This window comes from Microtus oregoni, unplaced genomic scaffold (genome assembly GCF_018167655.1).
Source record: "Microtus oregoni isolate MIOR12 unplaced genomic scaffold, Mior012 000168F_ref0000490, whole genome shotgun sequence".
NCBI classification, from domain to species: Eukaryota; Metazoa; Chordata; class Mammalia; order Rodentia; family Cricetidae; genus Microtus; species Microtus oregoni.
Genome location: NW_024544824.1, coordinates 764,596 through 777,259, shown reverse-complemented (window position 1 = coordinate 777,259; position 12,664 = coordinate 764,596).

Sequence of the window (12,664 nt, the reverse complement as noted above, 5' to 3'; positions counted from 1 at the left end):
GATGACCACAACCTGGATTTATGCATCCCATCAGCTTTGAATGTTTGGGACAGAATTGAAGAAATAGGAAAGAAAATTGAGTCATTTACTAAAGTTATACATGGCCCAAAGGAAGCCTTTACATATTTCTTACAAAGAATGACATCAGCAGTTAACAGAATGATACCAAATTCAGAAACTTGACAAATAATAATTAAATCTCTGGGTTTTGTAAATGCCAATTCTCTATGCAAAAGGGTAATTAGACTATTAAAGACAAGGTCAACTGATGGAGGAAGGTCATTGGCTAATAAAGGAACTGCCTTGGCCCATTTTATTGGTTAGAGGATAGGGGGGAGGAGTAAACAGAACAGAACGCTGGGAGGAAGAGGAAGTGAGCTCAGACTTGACAACTCTCCTCTCGGGAGCAGACGCCTGAGAGAGACGCCATGCCCCGCTCCCGGCATGAAGCTCCAACCCAGGATGGACATAGGCTAGAATCTTCCCGGTAAGACCGGTTCTCACAGATTATTAGAGATGGGTTGATCGGAATGTGAGAATTAGCCTGTAAGTGCTAGAGCTAAAGGGCCAAGCAGTGCTTAAAAGAATACAGTGTCTGTGTAATTATTTTGGGGCATAAGCTAGCCGAGCAGGCGGCCAGGGTGCTGGGAACGCAGCCCCGCTCCCCCTATTACTACAGTCAACACCTTTGGAGGAATGGATTCAAGATACAATTAGTATTGAATCTCGTGACCAGGATGATGCATGGATAAGAGAGATTTCCAGAGGTATGAGGAAAAACAGAAATGTCAAATATTATACTTGTAGCAAACAAGGTCACCTTAAAAGAATTGTAGACATTGTATTCCTAGAAACAATGGTTTTTCTAAGAATAATCCACACACAATGTCCTTTTTTTCTAGATTATGTGGAAGGTGTGGCAAAAGTAGGCATTGGACTAATGAATATAGGTCAATGAGGAATATTCAAGGTAATTCTTTGCCATCAGAAAACTCCATAAGGAGCCTCTCACAAGGCCTTACACGAAACTCGTTCATTCATTTCCTGCTATCATAGAGGAAACTCCTCCCCAGAGCAATTAAAAAACCTAATGCATATTGTAAGAAACCATATTGCTCTGGATAACAGAAAAACTATAAAGAGAACAAAAACTTCAGGAGAAACCACAAAATGAGTATTTTGGCAAACTTTTTTTAACCCCATTCCAGATTTCTGAGGCACTTTTTTTTTCTTTTTTTTTAATTTATTTATATATTAAGGATTTCTGCCTCCTCCCCGCCACCGCTTCCAATTATCCTCCCCCTCCCCCGATCAAGTCCCCCTCCCTCATCTGCTCGAAGAGCAATCAGGGTTCCCTGACCTGTGGGAAGTCCAAGGACTGCCCACCTCTATCCAGGTCTCATAAGGTGAGCATCCAAACTGCCTAGGCTCCCCCAAAGCAAGTACGTGCAGTAGGATCAAAAACCCACTGCGATTGTTCTTGAGTTCTCAGTATTCCTCATTGTCCGCTATGTTCAGCTAGTCCGGATTTATCCCATGCTTTTTCAGACCTAGGCCAGCTGGCCTTGGTGAGTTCCCAATAGAACATCCCCATTGTCTCAGTGTGTGGGTGCACACCTCGTGGTCCTGAGTTCCTTGCTCGTGCTCCGTCTGCTTCTGCTCCTGATTTGGACCTTGAGATTTCTGTCCGGTGCTCACATGTGGGTCACTGTCTCTGTCTCCTTTCATCGCCTGATGAAGGTTAATATTCATGAGGATGCCTATGTGTTTGTCTTTGGATTCACCTTCTTATTTAGCTTCTCTAGGATCGCGAATTATAAGCTCAATGTCCTTTATTTATGGCTAGAAACCAAATATGAGTGAGTACATCCCATGTTCCTCTTTTTGGGTCTGGCTTACCTCACTCAGGATAGTGTTTTATATTTCCATCCATTTGCATGCAAAATTCAAGAAGCCCTTGTTTTTTACTGCTGAGTAGTACTCTAATATGTATATATTCCATACTTTCTTCATCCATTCTTCCATTGAAGGGAATCTAGGTTGTTTCCAGGTTCTGGCTATCACAAACAATGCTGCTATGAACATAGTTGAGCATATACTTTTGTTGTATGATAAGGCCTCTCTTGGGTATATTCCCAAGAGTGGTATTGCTGGGTCCAGGGGTAGGTTGATCCCGAATTTCCTGAGAAACCACCACACTGCTTTCCAGAGTGGTTGCACAAGTTTGCATTCCCACCAGCAATGGATGAGTGTACCCCTTTCTCCACAACCTCTCCAGCAAAAGGCTATCCTTGGTGTTTTTTATTTTAGCCATTCTGACAGGTGTAAGATGGTATCTTAAAGTTGTCTTGATTTGCATTTCCCTGATCGCTAAGGAAGTTGAGCATGAACTTAAGTGTCTTTTGGCCATTTGAACTTCTTCTGTTGAGAATTCTCTGTTCAGCTCAATGCCCCATTTTATAATTGGGTTGATTAGCCTTTTACGGTCTAGTTTCTTGATTTCTTTATATATTTTGGAGATCAGACCTTTGTCAGTTGCGGGGTTGGTGAAAATCTTCTCCCAGTAAGTGGGTTAACTTTTTGTCTTAGTGACAGTGTCCTTTGCTTTACAGAAGCTTCTCAGCCTCAGGAGGTCCCATTTATTCAATGATGCCCTTAGTGTCTGTGCTGCTGGGGTTATACGTAGGAAGTGGTCTCCTGTGCCCATGTGTTGTAGAGTACTTCCCACTTTCTCTTCTATCAGGTTCAATGTGTTCGGACTGATATTGAGGTCTTTAATCCATTTGGACTTGAGTTTTGTGCATGGTGATAGATATGGATCTATTTTCATTCTTCTACAGATTGACATCCAGTTTTGCCAGCACAATTTGTTGAAGATGCTCTCTTTTTTCCATTGTATACTTTTAGCTCCTTTATTGAAAATCAGGTGTTCATAGGTTTGTGGGTTAAAGTCAGGGTCTTCTATTCGATTCCATTGGTCGACTTCTCTGTTTTTATGCCAGTACCAACCTGTTTTCAATACTGTAGCTCTGTAATAGAGTTTGAAGTCAGGGATGGTAATGCCTCCAGACAATCCTTTATTGTATAAGATTGTTTTGGCTATCCTGGGTATTTTGTTTTTCCATATAAAGTTAATGATTGTCTTCTCCAGATCTGTGAAGAATTTTGATGGGATTTTGATGGGGATTGCACTTTTGGTAGAATTGCCATTTTTACTATGTTGATCCTCCCAATCCAATAGCAAGGGAGGTCCTTCCATTTTCTGGTGTCTTCTTCAATTTCTTTCTTCAAAGACTTAAAGTTCTTGTCAAATAGATCTTTCACTTCCTTGGTCAGAGTTACCCAAAGATATTTTATGCTATTTTTGGCTATCGTGAAAGGTGATGCTTCTCTGATTTCCCTCTCTGCTTCCTTATCATTAGTGTATAGGAAGGCCACTGATTTTTTGGAGTTGATCTTGTATCCTGCCACATTACTAAAGGTGTTTATCAGCTGTGGGAGTTCTTTGGTAGAATTTTTGGGGTCGCTTATGTATACTATCATATCATCTGCAAATGACGAAAGCTTAACTTCTTCCTTTCCAATACGAATCCTCTTGATATCCTTATGTTGTCTTATTGCTATTGCTAGAACTTCAAGCACTATATTGAAGATGTATGGAGAGAGTGGACATCCTTGTCATGTTCCTGATCTTAGTGGGATGGCTTTGAGTTTTTCTCCGTTTAATTTAATGTTAGCTGTTGGCTTGCTGTAAATAGCTTTTATTATATTTAGGTAGGACCCTTGTATCCCTAATCTCTCCAAGACTTTTATCATAAAGGGGTGTTGAATTTTGTCAAATGCTTTTTCAGCATCTAATGAAATGATCATATGTTTTTTTCTTTCAGTTTATTTATATGGTGGATTATATTGATAGATATGCGTATGTTGAACCAGCCCTGCATCTCTGGGATGAAGCCTACTTGATCATAATGGATAATTTTTCTTATGTGTTCTTGGATTCGGTTTGCCAGTATTTTATTGAGAATTTTTGCGTTGATGTTCATGAGTGAGATAAGCCTGTAATTCTCTTTCTTGGTTGGGTCTTTGTGTGGTTTAGGTATCAGGGTAACTGTAGCTTCATAAAAGGAATTTGGCAATGACTCTTCTGTTTCTATATTGTGAAATACATTAAGGAGTATAGGTATTAGTTCTTCTTGGAAGTTCTGGTAGAATTCTGCATTGAAACCATCTGGTCCTGGGCTTTTTTGGGAAGGGAGATTTTTGATAACCGTTTCTAATTCTTCACGAGTAACCGGTCTATTTAGATCATTCACCTGGTCTTGGTTTAGCTTTGGTATATGGTACTTATTTAAAAAAATGTCCATTTCTTTTGTATTTTCCAGTTTTGTGGCATTCAGGCTTTTGTAGTAAGATCTAATGAGTCTCTGAATTTCCTCTGTGTCTGTGGTTATGTCCCCCTTTTCATTTCTGATCTTATTTATTTGCGTGTTCTCTCTCTGTTGTTTAATTAGTTTGGATAGGGGTTTGTCAATCTTGTTGATTTTCTCCAAGAACCAGCTTTTTGTTTCATTGGTTCTTTGGACTGTTTTCTGTGTTTCTATTTTGTTGATTTCAGTTTTTTGTTGTTCAGTTTCCATGAGTTTGTCGGCTTTCTGGAGGTAGGATTGTTGTTGAATTCTAACTTAAATCTGTGGTGATCTGATAAGATACAAGTGGACACTGATATTTTTTTGTATCTGTGGAGGTTTCCTTTGTTTCCGAGTATGTGGTCATTTTTGAGAAGGTTCCATGAGCTGCAGAGAAGAAGGTATATTCTTTCCTATTTGGGTGGAATGTTCTATAGATGCCTGTTAAGTCCATTTGCTTTATTACGTTCAGTAGTTCTCTTACTTCTCTATTAGGTTTCTGTCTGATTGACCTGTCTGATGGAGGAAGGTCATTGGCTAATAAAGGAACTGCCTTGGCCCATTTTATTGGTTAGAAGATAGGTGGGAGGAGTAAACAGAACAGAACGTTGGGAGGAAGAGGAAGTGAGGTCAGACTCGACAGCTCTCCTCTCGGGAGCAGACGCCTCAGGGAGACGCCATGCTCCCAACTCCCAGGCACACGCCATGAAGCAAGCTGCCAGGTTAGACATGCTGAACCTTTCCCGGTAAGACCGGTGCTCACCGATTATTAGAGATGGGTTGATTGGGATAACAGAATTAGCCAGTAAGGGCTAGGGCTAAAGGGCCAAGCAGTGTTTAAATGAATACAGTTTGTGTGTTGTTATTTCGGGCATAAGCCGAGCAGGCAGCCGGGGTGCTGGGAACGCAGCTCTGCCGCCTCTTATTACTACACCTGTCCATTGCTGAGACAGGTGTATTGAAGTCTCCTACTACTAGTGTGTGTGGTTTGATGTCTGCCTGAGTTTTAGTAATATTTCTTTTACATAAGTGGGTGCTTTTATATTGGGGGCATAAATATTCAGGATTGAGACAACATCCTGATGAATTGTTCCTGTTATGAGTATAAAGTGACCATCTCGGTCTCTTCTGATTGATTTTAGTTTGAAGTCAGTTTTGTTAGAAATTAGTATGGCCACACCTGCTTTTTTCTTAGGACCATTTGCTTGAAAGACCTTTTCCCAACCCTTTACTCTGAGTAGGTGCCTGTCTTTGTGGTTGAGATGTGTTTCTTGCAAACAGCAGAATGTTGGATCCTGTTTTCGTATCCAATCTCTTAGCCTGTGCCTTTTTATAGGTGAATTGAGCCCATTAATATTAAGTGATATTAATGACCAGTGGTTGTTTACTCCGGTTATTCTTATTGCTTTTGGTAGTAGAGATTGTGTGTCTCCCTTCTTTGAGATGTGCTGGTGAAGGGTCACTAGATGCCTGGGTTATTGTAGGCAGTATTGTCAGTGTTGGATTCCTTGGGTTGCAATTTTTCTTCTAATACTTTCTGTAGGGCTGGATTTGTAGCTACTTATTGTTTAAATTTGTTCTTATCCTGGAATGTCTTGTTTTCTCCATTGATAATGAACGATAGCTTGGCTGGGTATAGTAGTTTGGGTTTGCATCCATGGTCTCTTAGCTTCTGCAGTACATCTATCCAGGACCTTCTGGCTTTCATAGTTTCCATAGAGAAGTCAGGTGTAAGTCTGATTGGTTTACCTTTATAAATTACTTGCCCTTTTTCTTTTGCAGCTCTTAATATTCTTTCTTTGACCTGTATATTTTGCGTTTTGATTATTATATGGCGAGGAGATGGGTTTTTTTTTTTGATCCAGTCTGTTTGGTGTTCTGTATGCTTCTTGAATATTTAACTGAATATCTTTCTTTAAGTTGGGAAAGTTTTCTTCCATAATTTTGTTGAAAATATTTTCTGGGCCTTTGAGCTGTGACTCTTCTCCTTCTTCTATTCCTATTATTCTTAGGTTTGGTTTTTTTATTGTGTCCCATATTTCCTGAATGTTTTGTGTTGAGAATTTGTTGACTTTGCTGTTTTCTTTGATCTGTTCGTTTATTTTCTCTATGGTGTCCTCAGAATCTGAGATTCTTTCTTCTATTTCTTGTATCCTATTGATTATGCTTGTTTCTGTAGGCTCTGCTCGTTGACCTAGATTTTCCATATCCAGCTGGTTCTCAGTTTGTGTTTTCTTCCTTGCCTTCATTTCAGTTTTCAATTCTTGAACTGTTTCCATTACCTGTTTGATCGTTTTTTCTTGGTTTCCCAGGGTATCATGCGTGTATTTACTCATTTCTTCAAACTTTTTGTTATACTTCTCATCCATTTCTATAAGGGCATTTTTTACATGTTGTTTAAGGGACTCTATTGCCTTCATAAATTCAATTTTTTCCACTTCTTCTGTGTTAGGTTGTTCAAATACTTCTGTTGTAAGATCATTGGGTTCTGGTGTTTTCATGTTGTTTTTCAGATTATTGGGTGAATTCTTGCCTTGGCGCCTGCCCATCTCCTCCTATTGATCCTATCTAATGGGTCTTTTAAAAACCGGATCAGGTTTCCCTACTGGCCAAGGGCCCCTCTTACAAAATGTCCTCGCTCTGATTCCTGGTTCCTGCCGCAGGCCAAGAACCCTCTCACCCCTCCGAAAGGTCTTCAGGACAGGACCAGGCTCCCCGTGTGCCAGTGACCTGGCCAACCAAAGGCCTACCTCTTTGATTTAATTGTAGTAGGGTGATCTGCTCTCCTTATTGCACGCCTGTCCCTGCCGCTTGGGTCTGCCGCTGCCGGTCCCCCAAAGCCTCTTCCTGAATGCGGTGTCGCGCAGCCGCGTCTGGCCGCCACGCCGCCTCTGTGTGTCTGGCTGCCACGCCACCTCTGTGAGTCTCTTTGGCAAACTTTTATAAATAAACAAAGACCAAAATTAAAAATATGAATAAATGATGCTATCATTGAAGGTCTGTATTAATAATAATTTCCATCAGAATCTTAGCATCCAAATTGGTCTCTTCAGGATGTAAATGTTCAGTTCTTAGGGAATGGAACTTTATCTCATGTAAAGCAGAGCACAAGCTGGGTCAAATATATAGGGATAGAAACAAAGAGAGGAATATTAAAAACAGATGTGGCTAACATAGCAATGAATTTGTGTGGATGTGATTTATTATAGTAATGAAATACTCAGATTAACATAAGATTTCAATCTTAGAAACAAATCATAAATTAACATATACTTCTGAGAAAATATTAGAAGGTTTTACAAAGAACAGTCACTAACCATTCATATTGTATAAGACAGGGTACAACAGCTGCTGATATTTCAAAGGCACCAATAGTCCTGCCTTAAAAATGGTTGGCCACACAGCCCTGTATGGATCAAACAATGGTCTTTAACAATAGCGAAGCTGCAGACTTTATAGCAACTGGTACAGGAGCACCTCAATGCTCGGCCTATCGAAGAATCAACCAGTTTTTTGAATTCTCCTATATTTGCTGTTAAAATAAATCTGGAAGTTGAAGAAGGGTAACAGATCTAAGAACTGTTAATAAGGTGATTCAGCCTATAGGATCTCTACCAGTCTGGCATTACTTTGCCTTTCCTATTGCCTAAAGGATGACCTATTGTAGTTATTGATTTAAAAGAATGCTTCTTCACTATGCCTTTACAATAAAAATACAGAGAAAAATTTGCCTTCACAGTGCCTACTTATAATAATTCTTAGCCTGCTAAACAATATCAATGATAGGTTCACCTACAGCAAATGTTAAATAATCTCACCCTGTGCCAATATTTTGTAAGTCAGTCATTGGAAATGATATGTAAACAATTTCCTGAATATATAATTTTCCATTACATGAAAACCATTTTGCTATCTGATTTAAATGTAGATACTTTAGAAAAAATGTTTAAAGAAGTAAAGAAAACTTTGCCTTGTTGGGAATACAAATTGCTCCTGAAAAAAATACAAAGAGAAGATTCTATTAATTATTTAAATTATAAAATAAATTTAAAAACTAAGACCCCAAATGGTACAAATTAGGAGAGATTGATTGAAGACTCTTAATGACTTCTAATGATTTCTAGAAGACATTTCCCATCTACAAAGCACTATTGGTATAGCTCCTGTTGACCTGATTAATTTAAACCAAATCTTAGATGGTGACAAGGATTTAAGTAGTCCCAGGTAATTATCAGATGAAGCTGAGAGAGAACTGGCTTTGATTGAAGAAAAATTACAGAAGGCACATGTGGATCATGTGGAGGATCCAAATCTTAACTGCATTCTGGTTATATTACCCTCCAGTTATTTCCTTATAGGAATTTTAATGCAGAGGGGAGGTGTTATCTTAGAATGGATTGTATTACCACATAAATGGAGTAAAAAATTAAAAACTTATATGGAAAAAAGGTTTTATGAGTTTATTCTAAAAGGGAAAATAAGAATTTGTCAATTAGCAAGAATAGAATCAGCAGAAGTTATAGTACCTTTCAGCAATAATGAAATTGACAAATTATGTGAAGAAAATGAACCCCAGTAAAGAGACTAGCAATTTTTGAGAGACATTAATAATAACTATTCCAAAGCTAAGAGAATTCAACTTATAAAGAGAACTAACTGGATTCTTCATTGCATTGTATGCGACACACCAATAAGTAGAATTCCAATGTTCTATATAGATGAAAATAAATCAGGAAAGGCAAGTTACAAATCAGAAAATTTAAGTAAAGTGAATCAAAGACCTTTCGATTCTGTACAAAACTCAGAATTATATGTTATTCCCATGGTACTAAGGAATGTTAAGGAAACTCTCAGCATATTTACCAATTTGCAATACACAGAAAGAGTTGTTTTACATATTGAAACCACTAAACTAACGCCAGTTGATACAGAGTTGACTTTATTATTCATTCATTTACAAGTTACAATCAGGAATAGTAACCATCCCATATACATAACACACATCCAATCTCATGTGGATCTTTCAGGTCCTCTAGCACAAGTTAATGCAGAAATAAATCAATTTTTGATTGAAAATGTATGGAAGGCCTTGGAATTTCATTGAAAAAGTCATGTCAATATCAAAGATCTAAAGAAAAAGACTTTTCCATCATGTGGCAACAAGTTAAGGAAATTATAAGTAAATAGGAAATGTCCTACTTGTTTTTTGAACAACCAAACACCACTTCCTTCAGGCAGTAACTTAAAGGGTACTCAATAGAATGAAATCTGGCAGATGGGTGTGTTCAATTTTGTAGAATTAGTAAAACTGAAATATGTACACCACTACATTAATATGTATTCAGGTTTTCAATGGGCAACGATTTTGAATTCAGAAAAGGCTGATTCGGTAATCATACATTTGCTAGAAGTTAAGGCCATCATGGATATACCTACATAAATAAAGACAGACGATGTTCCAGCATATGTCTCAAAGAAAATGAAACAGATTTTGCTTATTATAATATAAAGCATAGTACAGGTATACTACAATCCTACAGGCCAGGCAGTTACAAAAAGATCAAATTGAACTCCAAAGGATATGATAAGTAATCAGAAAGGGTTACTAAATACCACCAGAAATAGATTGCATAATGCTTTATTAACTTTAACTTTTATAAATGCTAATTAGAAAGGAACAACAGCTGCGGAGAGACATTGGATAGAAAAAAAAGGCGGAATTAAATAAGCCAATATACTTTCAAGACATACTGACTTCAGAATGGAAACCAGAATGTTACATTGGGGAAGGGGTTTTGATTTTGTTTCCATAAAAAAGGAAAGCTATGGATACCATCAAAATTGATAACGTTTCTTTTAAAACAAGAGACATTTCTTAATTAGAAGTGATGATAGTTCATCAAACAGTATCACTGTTTAAACTAACCTATAAAACTAGCAAATGCTTTACATTTGATCATATATAACTTGCCTAAAAAAGAGTCTCTCCAGAATTAGGGTTGGTTAAGGGTTTTGTTTCTGTCTTTTCAGGAGAACAAAGATAATCAGATAAGGAATCTGAAGACCACTGGACAAATGAGACAATTGAAGAATAAGGACAAATCATCCATGAAAAAAAATGTCTGAAGAAAAAAAGTAAATTGGCCTATTAGTATATCACATTACCAATAGGATAAAAATTCATAAATCATCCCAAATGTTTGTTTCTGCTGTTCTCTACAAACATGCAGTACAAATGGTCTTTTTGTAGTCTCAGTCCAATTAAAGATTAAAGCTGGCCTTGGAATTGGAGTGTGGCTCTCTTCTTCTCTAAACTCAAGCATTCTTGTTAAAGTGATATCGAAAATCTCTGTCTCATTTCAGAAGAGCCATCTGGTATGGAACAGAATAAAAACAAATATTTAAGGACTACTTTATTACTGCTAATCTCATAATCCTTTGGTTTTATGTTGATTCTTTAACAGATTGTCTTAAAGGATAAGAATATATATATATATATTAAACTTTCTGTCATGATATTAATGGTTATATAGAGTACTAACTAATTCTAGTAAAAGGTTTCATCTATTTCCCTGTACATGATTTTTGGTTTGTGTCTTTATCAGTTTGATGTGGGATTTCCAGTTTTATACTATGATTTCTATTAATGAATTAAAAAAACTGCTTTGAGTCTATAGCAGAGCAGGGCAGGGCAGAGCATTGGTAGGTGGGGAGGAAGGACTGAATGCTGGGAGAAAGAAGAGCAGTATAAGAGAGAAGCCATGGAGCCACCAGAGACAGATCCTGGGAACTTTACCCTGTAAGCCACAGTCATATGGCGATATACAGATTAATAGAAATGGGTTAAATTAATATGTAAGAGCTAGCCAATAAAAAGCTAGAGCTAATGGGCCAGGCAGTGATTTAATTAATATGGTTTATGTGTGATTATTTCAGTTCTGGGCAGCCAGGACTAACAAGCAGCCTTCCCACTACAACAGTTTTCTTTAGTGAACCATAAGCACACCTAACAGTGACTTTGAAGTCTGCAAAAGAAAAATGGGGCCCCACAATGATGACTCCTCCAGGACTATGATAATATCATTCAGCTGAAACCACCACCTAAAGATTGGCTTTGGACTACAAATTGCTCAGCACAATTTCTGAGCTAGCTGAACAATTTGTGGCTAACTGAAATGATCCAGCCTAACAAACTGCTCTAGCCAGGATTTGAGACAAGCCCTACACTTTCCCATTATGCAGAGACTAGACAAAAAATGATACAGCTACCTCTCCCAGGACTTGACAATTAGCCAAAATTTTTCTTTTAAGCATCCCCTAAAGATGCCATGACCCCAGACAGGAGGAGATAAATTTAAGAATAACATAGTCACATTCCCAAGAGGTGGAGTGGGTGGTTTTTGTTGTTCAATGGATTATGGATATTTGTCATTGTTTATGGGGGTTGGTTGCAAGTTGTTATTGGTTACATCCAGGAGGAAAGTTGGTCAAAGAAGATTAAACTCAGAGTTCTTGTTTTGAAAAGAAAAAAGGGGGATATAGATATAATAAGATAAAAGAGTAGATAGTAAATCTACTCTGGAAAGAAAAAAGGGAGGATATAGTTATGAAAAGATAAAAAGATTATTGAATCTACTTTTTTAAAGCAACCGTTCATTTTAAAAGTTTTACATTGGATTGGATTTTTTTATATTGTAAACAAATTTTGTGTATTGATACTTATTTGAGATTAATTTTGTTAGAACATACCGTTTATACATTTCTACTCTTGTTCAAGATATTGAACCTATACGACTAACTTAACAATATAATGCAAATTTCTTGTCCTTGGAAATTATTATTGCCAACTGTTTATGATAGCAAGCCTTGCCTTGGCTGCTGACAGTGTGCTGTCCTAATGGGACAAGTAGGACACAAAAGAGGGTAGAGAGTAACTGACAAACATTGTTAAGACAAAGCAGCACAGCCCTTTAGAATATCCTGTGTTACAGAAAAGTCTGTCAAAATGCTAGGTCTGCAGGCCAAAGATGGATGCTCCAACATTGCAGAGGAACTTTGGGAGACTGTCCATACAGTCATCTATTTTGGTCATTTTTTACATTTTTTTTTTTGGAAGTTACTTGCTTGCACTTTCTGCTTACTCAATATTTCTTTCTTGGGCCTCTGATGGAATTGATGACTAGATAGTTGTAGTTTTCTTGTTTACCAGATGCAGAAAGCAAGTTATGATAGAACCATATACAAGACTTTGGGCT